This window comes from Anser anser, assembly GCF_964211835.1.
Source record: "Anser anser genome assembly, chromosome: 6".
NCBI lineage: Eukaryota > Metazoa > Chordata > Aves > Anseriformes > Anatidae > Anser > Anser anser.
Window position 1 is genome coordinate 31,742,161 of NC_139726.1, and position 15,235 is coordinate 31,757,395.

General features: G+C 47.9%; 1 long non-coding RNA gene across 1 annotated transcript in view; it reads right to left on the bottom strand.

The window, feature by feature from the left end:
• LOC310901572 overlaps positions 1-15,235 on the bottom strand; it is a 119,987-nt gene that overhangs the window by 60,262 nt on the left and 44,490 nt on the right. The window contains exons 3-4 of the long non-coding RNA XR_014585903.1: positions 14,580-14,654; positions 14,307-14,433 (exon numbers count right to left, since the gene is read on the bottom strand). This is a non-coding gene — a long non-coding RNA (uncharacterized lncRNA). The remainder of the gene's footprint in view (positions 1-14,306; positions 14,434-14,579; positions 14,655-15,235) is intronic.

The following is a 15,235-nucleotide window of genomic DNA, read 5'->3' on the forward strand; positions in this document are numbered from 1 at the left end:
TCCCATTTAAATAGAAGGACACCAACTACTTTGTGGAAATATGACATGTTCTTGTATGAAGAGCGCTGCATTGGTCATGCCCAAACCTTTCCATTGCAGCAATCCAGGAACAACTGTAAATAACGTTTGTGATCAGAGCAGAAGCTGCAGGATGAGCCACTAATGCCTGAGAGGTTCCTCTGTATGGCTTAAGCAGCTCCCAATTCACGGGAAGGGGATGGTTAAAAAGTGGGAGAAAGCAAAGTTTGGCTCTGCGCCAGACTCGTATCTGTGCTGGAAGCAGGGAAGAAAAAAATACTGATTTTCCACCACCACCACATGGGAAAACAGCCATCGTTTCCTCCAATCTTGGCTGTTATCCTCCAGGGTAGTGTCGTTTGCTCGCGAGAGGAACTCTCCCCACGTACAGGCAGCTTCTCCAGGGGTTTCTGAGAGGGCAGAAAGATTACACAGCCAGCAAAGCGTCGTGGAGAGGGAAGGAAACACTTACCCTGCCCTATCTGCACCCCACAACCTCCTCGAGCAGGGTGTGCCCTGTCTCCAGCTTTGGGGGCTGATTTCATGGAAAGTCCCTCGGGACTCGGAGCTACCATGAATCACAATCCCCTTTCCTTTTTTTCCAAAGTGGCAGCAGCTTTCAGCTCATGGTCCTGGCCAAAGCACCCAGTGGAGCTCTTGTGCCCACCTCTGCCCTCTCCTGGAGGCGTGATGGAGAGCGTGGCATCCCTCCAGATTTCTGATATTCAATACCAAGAACTGCATCGTAGCCGACAGAGATCCACCAAACAGCCACGGGGAGAATGGCACCAAGTTGCTTCTGATCCACCAATGCAAACATATTGACAGATATCCTAATTATCAGGGAAGTTCTGAAATTCAGAGCTCGGAGATGGGTGAATCCTCAGCTACCACGACCTGCCCTCCCCTACATTTCTAAATTCACATTCTCCGTCTGCCAGCTCTCGCTGAGTGGCTCCCAACCATTTTGGAGGAAGGAGCCTCTCCCTGCCCTCAGCATTGCTCATTTTTCAACAGATCTGCAAGTGAAGGATGGTGTCTTGAAGGTCACCCTACAGGGTCTAGCAGACAGCCAGCAATCTTCAAAGAAGACCGGGAACTGCTGCGCAAGTGGAAAGTATTAATAAGCACATGTTGCAAAGCCGTGTGTCTCCACCCAAAAACTCAGTGGGGTTATTCTTTCTACAACAGCCTACCTCAGCCTCCGAGCTACCATAACTGCCGGAGGCCTGGATCATGACTGCTGCCTTTTGCAGCGTACGCTATAATTTATAATAATATATTACAAAAACAACCCTTCCTGTGGCTTCTGGTTGCGGTAACAACTTGCCTCACACCCTGACAGGCAGTCGTGTTTGTCCTATTGATGCTCTGACTTCTCAGATTGCCAGGTTGCTCCCTGAAGATCCTGAGATTTCCTGGCCCTAAGAGGCTTATTTTGGTCCATGGAGTCCAGCAGAGCATGTCTGCACCCAAAATTTTCCTCATTTTGCTCAATAACCTTGTGCTGAATTTTCATCCTCCTACCTCTGCAATCTGTAAAAGAGGCTTTCCTGGGTTATCCCTTTCTTGTTAGTAATTGATCCAAGCCCTGCAGATCTGTTTTCAGCCTCATTTTAATTTGTCTGGACTGGAACATGAAGTTCAGACCTTTATTCAGACTCTGCTATATTTAATTTCCCATCTGATTTAAGGCTCAGATTTTCCAGAAGGAGCCCAGCTGACATTTTCAACTGTGCACCATTCCCAGCCGAGGTCAGTGGACCAGCTCACACCCCTTTAAACACTGAGACATGCAACAACATTTCCAGGACAACTTCAGCATCCTGGACTTTGACTCCAGAATTGCCTTAAGTGACAATAATTCTCACCCAAGAGGGCTGGGTGTGTTTCCCCGTTAGGATAGGAAAAAGTGTGTTGTGACACTCAATGGCCTCAAACCTGGCTGAGGGTGTGAGTCTGGTTTGAGTCCGGTTTGAGTCCTGGAGTCGGTCCCTGGCCATCTTTGGTACAAATTTCACCCAAACCTCAGGCTGCTCTCATTTATGCTGAGAGTTGGGCTGAATGCCAGGCCAGCTCAGGATGCAGAGAGTCAACAAACAACTGAGAGTCACATTCTGTCCTTTGTTCTGGCAGTGGTGAATCCGTTCCTGCACATCTCAGCTACACAACGAATACTTGAGGTAGGCAGCAGAAAGTGAAATCATCTTGTGACGTGCCTTAATTAAGCCTGTGGTTTCGACTACATGCCTGCTGACAATTTAAGCCCGGGGGCAGAAATCTGTTAACTTGACTCCTTCGGCTAAAAGAGAAAAACAGTGCAAACCAGAAAGATTTCTGGATTCTTGGGAGTTCATCTTAAGGGCTAAAGTTTTCTTTGCATTGTTTTCCATAGTTCACGATCATTTCATTGAAAAAGCAATGCTGGCTTTCTAAAAAGTCAGAATCCCTGCCCAAAAATCTAATTGGCCAGAGCATTTTTGATCAGCTGCAGAAAGGCTCTGAAGTTATCTCAGGTATTGCTGCAGGACCCTCTGCAGCAGATGCAAACTGGTGTCCCAACTCGGCCAAGCACCAGGCATTTTGGGGAGGTGCAAGGCATAACATAAAGCAAAAAGAAGGTGGAGGCAATGAATCGCTGGCCTCTGGGCTGGTCATCAGCCCTACTCTCACTTTTCTCATGCAGCTCCGTGGGAGGTGTTTCTGTGGGACATGATAATAAAAGCTGGGATGTTTTTCCACCCAGATTTTTTCATGCTTTGCTTTTTGCTGTAGATCCCAGAGACCAGATGTCTCACATTAAAGAAAGAACAACTTACTTAACTTCTCTTTGGGGACATTTTGGGGAAGGAAGGAAAACAAGCAAAGAAAGCAGGAGAGCAGCGCTGCCCTGGGGTTCCTACCTTCTCTGGGCTTCGGGATGCTTCTGCATCCCCCAGCTCTGCCCTGCAGCTGTCCTGTACCTGGGATAGACCTGGCTACGTGGTTTTCCTGAGGACCTTTGTCCCGTACCTTCTGCATTTGGGCAGAGCCCTCTCTGGACTGGCTTTGCATGGCATCACGAGGGATGATGTAGCTCCATCGGTGCAGCTGCCTCGGCTCTGAGAGCAATGAGCCATGGCAGCGTGCTGCGGTGCCTGCTGATGGCAGATGTGTTAGTCTTCTCGAGGTTTTTTGGGCTTCTGTGGCTGGCTGGGGTCATCTGCTCGTCCTTGTAACATGCTGACACCGAAGGCATTGTCTTGCACAATGAATCCCTGTGCACAGCAGAGGTGTTTAGTCCAGCTGAAACCCACAGGACATCCATCCCACACTCACCGCAACCAGGAGGCAGACCTAACAAAATAAGGCTGTGAGCAGCGAAGACAAAACCCTCAAAACCCATCCGGTGTTACTGGAAGGGAGCGAGACCTCAGGCATTTTGGTGTCCTGGTGGAGAGCTGGCATGTCTTTAAGGAACAGACTTTAGCTCATGCTGCAGAAAAAAAAGGGAAAAAGGCAATGATCCATAGAGGTCTGATATGGCAAACTGCTTCCAGGGTCTCTGCTCTGGTGATAGGGTTAAGTGAGAGTAAGGAGCAGGTCAAAGCAACCAGGCTCCTGCTGGGACTTTGATTATGTGCAGGGACAGCAGATGAACGGCAGCACAGGGAAAGCCTGTGGTTGGTAAAGATCATCAAATCACAGGATCAGCCAGGCTGGAAAAGAGCATAAAGAAAAGAGCACACCGCAGACAGGGCCAGACAAGAAGGCTTCAGAGGTTTTCCCTGAAATAACCACGTAAAAAAATGAGTTTCTGGGGCAAATACTAAAGACGTAGACAGGGAGACTTTCTGTATTGCCATTGTAAGCAAGCAACAAGGGGTAATGATGGAAGCAGAGCATCCATCCTTCCAACACCAACACATCAGTGGGAATCCATGCAATTGCTTGGAGCCGGGTAATGGGATGGAGAGGTTACTGCAGTGCCAAAAAGGGGCCTGGCCTTTCCCTTCAGTGAGAAAGACACAATGAGAGCAAGACAAACACAACCAGCGAGCGCAGGGGTAGCAGTATACCCCCTTAGCTGCAGCCCACTTTGGGATGAGTTAATTGCTACACTTGGGGGCAGTAACAACTTCAAACCCTCACAGGTACTGCTGAGCTCTAGGTGACAAGGCTCTCAAGGAAAAAATACCTAAAATAACCATAACAACCAATTCTTAAATAATGTCAACCCCTTCTGTCCTGTGCCTGGCGTGAGTGCTTGCTGCAGCCTTTCTGGATAGAGCTGAGCGCTGCACAGCACAGGTTTGGGGATCGCAGAGAATTTCGGGGATGCGGATATGTCACACAGGTAGGTCTGAAAGCAGCACCTTCCAACAGCCACTCAGGATCACAAACATGAGATGCTGCCCCATTTTCTCCAGGACTATCACTTCTACAACCCAGTGCTCCCAAATCCTGGTAAGTGAGGGCAAGGAATACAGCCTGCCATGAACCACAAGTTCCTCAACGCTTCACAGCTTCCTTCAACCTTCTGGCATTTGTGTCCTCCAACGAGAGTCCTAGCAGAGCTCGTTTCCTCCACCTTTCCTAAAGTTATTTAGGAAAACACTCCATTAGGCATCAGCTACTCTGTTAGGATTTATTAGCTCCCACTGGGAGAGAGGAACAGAGATTCACATGAGTCATTAAGTTTAAGCCCTGCCGGCAGGATGGACATGAAAAATGATATTTTAGTAGGGTTTGCATTGGCACTGCTTACCCACTTAAACGCTTATAGTATAATTACTACGGGAAAAAGGATGTTGGATGATTTCAGAAAAAAAAAAAGAAAAAAAGAAAAAAACACACAACCCAAACACAAAAATCCTCCGCAGAACCCAAATACACTACACACATTTCTGCAAATTCTTTATGGTGGGATTGGCTGCTCTGCTAAAACAAGTTACAGGGATCAGGTTGTCTGTGTCCTCCAAAGCAAGACCCTACTCAGAAGCTTGATTTTTTTTTGATTTGGGGGTTGGACCCGATGATCTCTTGAGGTCCCTTCCAACCCCTACAGTTCTGTGATTTTACTGCAAGGGCAAGCAAAAAAAGCCAACTGCTGTCTGCTGCAGAGGCCATTATTGTGAACACAGACATGGTCAAAATTTGTTCTCAGGATATCCTTCGTGCGGCATAAATGACAAACTCCAAAGGATGCTTGGGCTGAATCTTGGTTTTTAATTTCATTCAACATTAGGAAAATTGAAAATTTTAACCAAATGGAATTTGGCTAAAAAATCAGAAAGCATTCAGACAATCCATGAATGATTTTATTTTCTTTCTGGTATTTTTGTATATTCTGTTCTATATTTTGGTATTTCTTTTGGCTATTTTTCACCTCTCTCTGTCTTGTAGACATGCAAACATACTCTGCCAGCTGGCCAGGCAACAATCCCTTTTGATTTAGTTAAATAGAAATGGTCAGAGGAGCCACAGCTGATGGGGGTCTTCGTTCCAGGCTGACGTGGGATATCCACGGGGTGTGTGGGGTGCTCACAGCCCATGGAGTACAGGAGCTAAAAGGCGGTGGCAACATCCAGCTCTAGGTCCTGAGGGGCTGGTGGCACTCCTCGAGGTCCCTCTGCAGCAGATAACAAATCCCAGGTGGCCTGAGAGCATCCCAGTCCCAGCCATGACCCGCTCGCGATGCAGAGCAAGTGCAAAGAGGCCATCGACCCCGTTACGCAAGCCCAAAAGGAGTGAGCGTGAGCACCTGAGCCCATGGCTCCTGCACAGCACGTAGCCAAAAAACCTCCCTGGCAGACAAGCAGTGCTTTGTACGGTGTTGGGAAACACAGGTCCCTGCTCCTGGGCTCAGCCAGAGCCTGATGGCCGTCGGAGCGATCCCACCAGGGTGACGGGAGAAATTCATCACATTAAGAAAACATGCTATAATTAGAAATGGGTTAAAAACAGCTGGACAGACCTCATTACTTGTTTTTTGTTTGCTTTTGCAAAACCAATACCAAGAATGGTTTGGCTTCAGGCCTCGTTTCTGAGCTCATAGTGTTCATGGGTGGATCTGGGGACCAGAGGAGTGGTTTCTGTTAAGAGCTGTCGGCAGAAAAAGAGCAAACCATCACCCGTTTCAGCGTGCTCCTGTGTTTGTAGAGCTGAGCCTGCTCTGACGATCACCGCTCGTGTCACTGCTGGTTTGGAAATGAGGTGACTGAATGAAGCTGTGGAGCTGCTTCGCTGCACTTCAGGGCTGGGTTATCCCCTCCGTATTCAGACCGGGGCTCTGCAGAAGATGCTCACTCTGTAGGGTGTCAGTAGAGTGACCCAAGATCCACCAATACCTTATTCTGCAGGCTGCTCAGGTGTGAACAAGGGGCTTGGTCAGGCAGATGAGAGCTGCCCCCCTGTTCAGGCAGCTCCCCCAGTCCCACAGCACAGCGCTTGACATTTATTGCAGCTCCTCTGGAGAGGGATGCTGCCAGAAACAAGTTCCCAGCAGCAAGACAGGACAAGGAAAAAGGATCTAGCAGTGGTGGTAACTCCCCTTCTGCCATGCTTTCTCCTTCCTCCCACTCACATCTATACAAATCCACTCATAGGTGATTATCTGACCAAAGTCTTGTCAATTTTACCCAGAGATAACACTACTGACTTCAGTGACATTGTTTGAGCCTCGCCTACGTCACCCGACAATCATATAAGCCCCCGTATTTTAGGAGCCCTATAAATTTCTAGCTAACGTGGAATATGACAGGGTTAAGTGCTCTTACTGCTGCAGGATTTATTGTGGGCCCTGCAAGCTCAACCTAATCCAGGAAAAGGCTTAATCACAAAGTTATCTTCCACGCTGCTGGCACCCATTGGACTATGTCTGCATACACACATGGCTTCATAAAGCATTAGTCAGTAGAAAGATACATTTTTTTTCAGTGTATTAGCTTTTAGGGAAAATAACTTCTCAGCTGTTTGCCATTTTACCACTCCGGTATCAAGTGATGGAGTCTTATCATTAAACATCTCCTCAGGCCTTATCACTATCGCATTCCCACATCAGCTGCCTTTTTTAATGAGCTGTGGGGAACTATCGAAGTCTCACTGCAAGAAGGATCTCATCCTTAGCCATTCGTTGTTCTTCACAAGCATTAAAGTCCTTTGGCTAAAAGATCTGCTTCTCCCTGCACGACAGGCTGATCCACAGGGAAATGTTCTTCCCTTCTTGCTTTTCTCCTGCCCTCCCATTTGATCGGCAGAGCTGTACTATTAATGGTGCTAGACCAATTATTGGCAGCTGATGTTGAGCCAGAGCTATCCTGATTTTGCTAATCAAGGATCTGATCTAGGAGCTCCGAATGCCTCCGCTTGCTCAAGCAAAGCTACAAAGCTGTAGCTGTGGCTCTGCCAGCTCTCACCGGCTCAGTTGGTCGAGCCTCAACTCAACTCTTCCTGGATGGGAGTTTTCCAAGAAAAATCCCGCCAGGAGCCAGCCCTCCAGCAGTGTTCATGGGCACCGTGCTGTCAGAGGAGCCGTATTTCAGATGTGGCCGTAGCCAGGCATGAGCTCAGGACTGACTCAAAGGGAAGGATACCACCCCCTGAATCACCAGCACTGCTTCCTGCAAACCTTGAGGTTTCCTGGCTGGACATCAGAAGAGATCGCTGTTCCTTCGGACATTTCTGTTTGCCCTGGGTAATTTTCCACTGTGCCAGACTTCCTCGGATTTTTCTCATTGCAACAAGACAGGCAGGGACCCCACTTTTGGGTTGGGTGATGCTGAAGGTCCTGGGTCCCCTCACAGCACCCCCAGGCCAAGTCTCACGTGGGAGCTCAGTCCCCATGGCTGAATTTCTCTAGAGCTTCTCCAAGAATATGGAGAGGCAAAAAGAGGGAAAAAAAGGAAAATGCAGAGGGAAAGGGACCAAAGCCTCCATTCCCATCAGCTTACTTCCTTCAGAGCCTGTGCCTGGCCTTCCTCAGCAGGTTCTTGTGCAGAAACAGCTCAGCACCCAGCTTGCCACCTGCCAGGAGCACCCTACGAGACCAAAGCACGTCTTCTTCCTCTACCCTGACCCTCGCAGGGAGCTCAGACACGGCACTCAGCTTCCTCCAGGGCTGCTCCCTGTTTTGGTGCTTCTCCCTGCTCCGCGCTTCTGGGCAGAAGGAAATTGCAGCTGTTGCTAGTAGCTCTTTCCCTTCTCCCTGTGATATAGGAAAACAACTTTCTGACAAATTGAGGAGCCTGAGGGTTGGAAACATACCTACTAAAGGCAAGCTGTGGTTCTTCATGAAGGCTTCTTTTGCAGCCTCTTTCTGCTACAGTTTATTAAAACACCTCCCCACATCAAAAAGCAACTGAGATACCCAAAACCTGATTGAATTTGGTCATTGGCAACCTGCTGCAGCTGACCCTGCCCAAGGAGGAAGGTAGGACTGGAGAGAGAACGCAAGCGGGCTTGCTGCCCCTAGGAAATGGGCAGTTTGTAGGGAATACAGCAGGACAGGGTTTAGGAGGAGGAAAACAGAAACTGGATGGGAAAGCCCCTTAGTAAAAAAGTTCCCAGCCCTGATAAGGGACTCCAGAGACAAACAGATGTAGTGGTTTCAATGTTTGCCTGTCCCAGGTGCCTGCTGCTGGGAAGCATTATTCCAGTAAGGGAAAAAGTAACAGTGCAAATAGAGGCAGGGGAATGACAAAAGGTGATTGTCTGAAGGCTAGAAAAGGAGGCGCGTTTCGTGTTTTGGAGAGCTAGGCTTCCTGAGATAACTCCTCTGCTGATTTTAGAAGCAGATCCTTTCCCTAAATACTTTGTTAAGGAAGGCGTGCCTTCAAATATGCCCTTAGTCAGCTTAAAAAAAACATGTACTAGCAAACGTATTGTGGTTCTCAGGCTGTCTAAAAATCAATTTTGGAAGGGAATCGAAACACTGGCATGGCTTTAACGAAAGAGATCACCATCCTGGTCCCCTTGCCAACATTTGGTAAGGTAGATCTAGTCTACTGGCCACCCGAACCGATGCCATGCTAAGCCTAGATCATATTTAATCAGGAAACTGATTTCCATTCCCACTATTTCTTGCTGCATTATTTACTACAAAAGATACTGCAGCCAACGCTTGCATGCCTCAGCTCTTCTTCAGTCCAGCAGAAACTTTGGAAAACCAGAGAAAAGGCGCAGATTTGCATGTTTTGCTAAGGCCAGAAGGGACTCCTTCGCTCACACACCTTCCCCTCTTCCATCCCCCAGGCCAGCGAGCTCTGCTCCAACTTCTCCGTGGGTGGGCAGCGCCTTGCCTTCCTACCCAAACCACCACTGACAAGCCCAATACCCTGAGGCTGACCTGGGACAGATTTTTCGAGCACATTCTTCAAGTGAACTCTGATGTAAATACTTGTCCTTAAATCTCGCTACCCTCTGTGCTTCCAAACATCACCGCACTGAAAAGGAAAATAGATCCTCCTGCTTCTTACTGCTTGCACAAAGCACAAATACTGTGCTTTCTGCACAGAAAAACTGGGCCGGGGAAAGGTCACCGAGTAGTTTTGCACATCCCAGAGCAGCCGCTTACGCAGAAGGGCTTCCTTCCTCCTCCTCCTCCTCTGCGGGCGTGCTGCAGGGCATGTGGCTGCTCGGGGGGGAAAGGGCACGGCTCCGGCCCTCTCCCCCCAGCTGGTGGCACCCCGGTGTCGGGGCCTTTCGCTCTGCTGGTGACACGGCTGTCCCCTGAGGTCAAGGCAAAACGAGCCTGCCTCGCTTTACTGACTGTGCTCCTTACCCCCCGCCCCTGCCCTGGGTCATCAGTGGCAAAAAGGGAAGTGAAATAGTCAAGTGCAGCTCCAGCTTCTGAATTTTGGGGGATTTTGGTTGAACGCCTACAAAATTCAGGATGTACTGAAGCCAAGAGACCTGTGCCAGTTGTCCTCAGGAGGTGCTGGGCCAGGCGGCCCCATCCTGCTCCTACACAGCCCCTGTTTGCAAGCATTGCACCCAAAGCCTCGCAGGAGGATGAGGAGGGCATCCCTCCCTACCCTGACGACCCCTGCAGGGCCTCCTGTTTCTTTTGCAAAGGTACCAAAAAGATGTAAGGCCACTGTGCTAAAAGTCAAAGCACCTTGTTTTGGCAAAGCCCTGGCTTTGGAGCTCCCTTCCTCTTCTTCTGTCTGACTCTGGCCTCTGTGGTGACCCGTGTCACTGTCTGGGGGAGCTGGGGGAACGAGGAGGAGGTTTTGGGGGAACACAGGCAGACGGGGAGATACAGCCAATAATATCTGTAAAGTCACAAGCGCTGTGCTGCTGACATATAATCAGCCTTGTCCATGGGCTATAAAGAAATAAATTCTGCATTTTTTCCCCCTAAGAGCATGCCACTGGAATCTCCCTTTCTTTTTCTTTCATCAGCTCATGCATCTCTTAAACAAACCATTTTACGAAGACGCAAAAACACAAATTCATCACTCTGGCATAACTAGCTGCTGCTTAAAGAAATACATAAGAATAAAAGAAACCCTCACAGAAAAATGAAAGTTCTCCATAAGGCCCCCTTTACTTTTGTTCGGCGCAAACTCGTTTCAGCTTGATTTATGGCCCACTGGAATTTAAAGCTTCGGAGGAGATTAATGGGCTGCTTTCGGGTTACGTCATCTGCGTGGACTGTCAGGACAAGCCTGCTCTGAAATCACAAAGGAAAGCTTGGTCCTGGTCCCCTGCTAAAATATGAGAGCGACTGCTGTTCCTAAGTAACTCGATTGGATAACACAACAGACAGGCTTCGTGAGAAATACAGTTAGGATTTGCCCTGCACGAGCGCGGCGAGCTGCAACAAGGTTTTACACTGCAGGATCAGGCCATGTATTCTGAAACACAGCAGACATGCCTCATTTTTTGCACCATGCTCGGATTGGCTGTGAGAACATTTCTTTCCCATTTTGAACTGTATTTTTTTTTTTTTGAGGATTTGAGCACTACGCTGACCCTATTTAGTAGGCTTAGGCTGTGAGTCAATAGTGACAGCGGGTAGGGTGCAGGGGAGGACTTTCGGTCGCAGAAAATCTGCCACTTACCCTGCTGCTGCTGTGACCAAAAGTCCCAATTTCGAGAGGAGCAGCACTTGCTGGTGCCAGGCACTTGGTTCTGGTGGAGTGGCACCTACGGACACCTTGGACTCGGGATCCCAAAGTTTGAGCCCTGCAGACAAAGCCAGCCAGGTGTCCTTCAAGCGAAACAGTGTGCTTGACTGCTGCGGTGAAAAACCAAAAGGTTTGTTCCCCCACCATGCTCCCAAAAGGAAGGCCGAAGTTGTCGAGCACTGCAGCCACCCTTACAAGCACGTAAAGGACTGTGGAAGCCAACGTGCAGCTTAGGAGCTGCCAAGACCCCAAGGAGCACCCGAGGGCTCCCATGCCCCCCCAGCAGGACTGGGAGGAGGAAGGACGGCGGCTGGGACTCCTCCTGCACCAGCCTGCAAAGAGGGGACAAGACAGAGCTCCTCATCTGCTAACGGGGCCGTTTGCTTAAAGGGGGAACATCACCCCATTTCCCTGATGTCCTCCCCGCAGTTGGGCTTGGCTCAGCCTCCACGCGATTCCAGTCCCCGGGGGTATCCAGTTTAGAAAGCAAATTTCTTTACAATGAAACATATTTGGCAGCCCTGCTGCACATGAAGTTCATCTTCGGGGCAAAGAAAAAAAAGAAAACAACACCTCCAAACCCCGCTAAGCAGTTGCCATGTAATTTATGTCAAATTATTGGTTGCTAGGAGGAACAGATCCAGATTTGCCCACATTTACTACAGAAAAGGGATTATAGACCTTTCCCTCGGCCCATCAGGAGCATTAGCAGCGCTGCTACTCATTCTGCCAAGGGTCTGAGAAATGACCCTTGGGGGCCTTCGTCCTTCGAGGTTTTCTTTCTTTAACACTCTTGCTTAAAGAAAAAGGGGAATATCAGCCGACTGTACGTGGAGCTCTTGGAAGACCCATAAAATCAGAGTATTTGAGGCAGTAAACATCTCAGATTTTTAAATCTCCAGAGGGGAAGGTGTGAGGAAGTGCAATAAAATCAGAAAAGTAAATATTTCTTAAAGATACAAAGCAAGCAGGAGGGAAAAGAAGAAAAAAAAACAAGGAAATTAGAACAGACTTTAAAATATATGGTTCCATAAAAAAAAAAACACTAAGTTTTTAAACTTTTGGGGGGGTTATGGTGATGCAGATCCACTTCTTATTCTACCATACAGAGCTCCCTTTGAAGCAGGAGTCAGGATTAATCAGGAATTAGTTGCACTGCTGCTTTCTTCACAACTCCACATCCACAGAAGCGCTCCCGCCTCGCTCCAGCTTTGATCTGAAGGAATTACAGGATCCTACTGAATAAATGGGAGCCAGCTAATCACCACAAGCCTGTCTACACAGAAGCAGCAAACATACATTTTTCCAAAAGCCCAGCTCTCCAAAATGATGAATCTTTGTGCCGCGTGAGCAGCTGTCGTGTGCTTCTCGCTGGAGGCAAGTCCCTAAGAGCAGGTGAAGACAGATGAATGTGCAGGGAAGGCTACCAGAAAAAGCTGTGGGGCTACCTGCTACAGCACACAGCCAGCTATGTGCTCAGACTCAGGAGGTCACATCAGCTCCTTCTGGAGATACAGGAATTATTTCCTGCCAAATATCACATGACACAAACAATATCCAGCATATACGTGCTGATTTACGAGGCTGTGTGCAGACGGTCAGATGAAGCTCTGGAATTTATGGCCACTCGTACTTTGGTCAAGAAAAATGCAGCTGATGCTGTAGCATCTTTAAACCAAAACCACTGCTGAGATGAATGGAGCTACACTGCTCTGACAGGATTTCTGGTCTCTGATCTTCTTAAAAAGCAAGCTTTAGTAGCTGTAGTCTCAAAGAAACCAGGTATTTTCATTGTACCTGGTATCTGCACCTAAGTGAAATGCATTTTAGAAGTCCCATGGAGAAATAATCACTTTTCTATCCTCTATATTCAGAGACCCTGCTTGCAAGGACTTCTCTTCAACAAAGTATCATTATGAATCACACTGGCTTTTTCCAGCAACCTGCAAATTTTTATCCTTGCAATTACTGCAAGTTCTCTACTGCGAATAAAAACACAATTAGGAAAACTTCTAGAAGTCTTACCGCCTGCTCCTTGATGACTATTTCAACACGTGCATGTGACTGATGGCGTGTGTACTGTTTGCAGTGCACTTCATGGTAACCAAGTGAATTTGGGGGCATGAACCACCAACACAAGTTTTCATATGCGTCAGCAAATGAAGGGAAGGGAAAACCCAACCTAAACACACAGGTAGCCCATCTCCAGCTGATCTGTTCCTATGACCACTGCCCCAAAGGCACGTGCAAGTCCTTTGGGATTGCCAGGGATGTCATCTCTTCCCAGGTTTCCTTAGAGACTGGATGAATCAGCCTGGGGGAAAGCAGCTTCATTAACGTACTGTCTTGGCTCCTCAATTAATTAATTCGCTTCCCCTGTCCCTGTGTCATACAGGATTATTAATCTCCTAGCGAAGAGCCTGGGGACCAAAGATTACAGGCATCATTTACAGCCCACTGGGCCAAAGGCGAGCTCTCTGTGAGCTGGACTGGGACCAGGAGCTGTGCAGCAGAGCCGAAACTTTATTCCCCAGCCCAGCCTTTTTGTCTTCAGCATATCTCCCCTCTGGCTGCAAATTGTGGGTTACTCATGTGATAAAAGGTGGTCCTGCTCAGCTCCTCTCCTTTCTGAGCCCATCATTTGGAAAGAGACGCTCTGCTCTGTGTAAAATGCCCTGAACAATGAATGAGAAAAGACGTGGCCACCCTTGATGAAATACTCATCCAAAAGCTGTATAATTCCTGAACATGTGGGCCTTTTTTTTTTTTTTTTTTGTAAATGCCATCTAAATTAATTCCTCAGCAGGTTCGTTTTGTTCAGAAAGCAAGGGAATAATATCATAGGCTGGTCAGCATGTGCAACAAAATATAGGTTAAAAAGACCAGAAGCACACATGCCCTTAAAAGACATGGTGGTGTAGCTGTTAGATATATTTGATGTAGCTTGAGTTAGATGTGGCCAGAGAAATATTTGATGTTGTCTCAGACTTATTTTCTGTCTAATTTTCTATGTTACCTTTATCTCTTTATCTATCTAATTATGTTAATGTAATCTACTGACTTTTTTGTTGTAGTTAATAAAAAAGGCAAAACTCTAAGCCTTGAAGCCACTACAACTTCACTCCAGACACTGTTGCTGGATATTTAGCACGTTAATGTGTAACAGGCTTCACTCACAAGCCTCAGCATGTCCTGCAGCGTAACGGGGCCGGATCCAGATCTGGTGTAATTTGGTGAGGCTCCATTCGAGCAGGACGGAGCTCAGCCTTCCTGTGTGTCTGCTTCTGGGGAAAGCCTTCAAAATCTACAGCAGAGTGGAAAAAAAAAAAAAAGAGAAGTTCCCTCCCACTCCTTCCAATTTCAACAAGTCGCATTTTTTCATTCATAAGCCCCGGAGCTATTAATAAAATCGCTGAATGAGCCCGGTTAACCCCCACAAGTGACACATACCTTACGCTTTGCAAGCCAGCATGACAACAGTCAAAACAGAAATCAGCCTCTCAATACATCAGCACACAACGCTGTCTGCAGTTCCCAAAAAAATAAAAAAAATAATTAAAAAAACTCAGACGACGTCCTATCAGTTGCAGACAGATGAGTCACTGGCTTGAGACGAGCAGACCTAAAGTCACCTCCAGCCTGCAAAACTCTCCTGTCCTTGCTTTTCCTCTCCATCCCCAGGCTTTGTGCCAGCACATGTTAGCCAAGCATCTCTTTGGAAGGCTCTGTGCCCTCATTAATGCAAACACCTTCCCCTCTTCCCCCAGCCTCTCTGTTAACAAACCTGTAGACCCAGCTATCCCTGGAGCATCTCTAATTGAGATTTTTGAAAACCCACTGGGTTTCAAAAAAATCGTCTTCTAAAACATCCCCTGACGTTTCCTGTTGCTGCCACTTTTGCTTTTGCTCATCGCCCCATCCCTGTGCTAGACCTGCCAGCATTCCCTGGCCCTAACCCTGGCAACAGCCTCCTATTAACACCACCGTTAATTATTTTTTGCTCGCCAAACTACCCCCAGGCTGAGAGTTTCTAATAAGAAAGCACAGCTTCCTAAAGCAGTTCAGCTCCATGGGACGAAGCGGCCCAGAACAATTTCCTTTCCTGT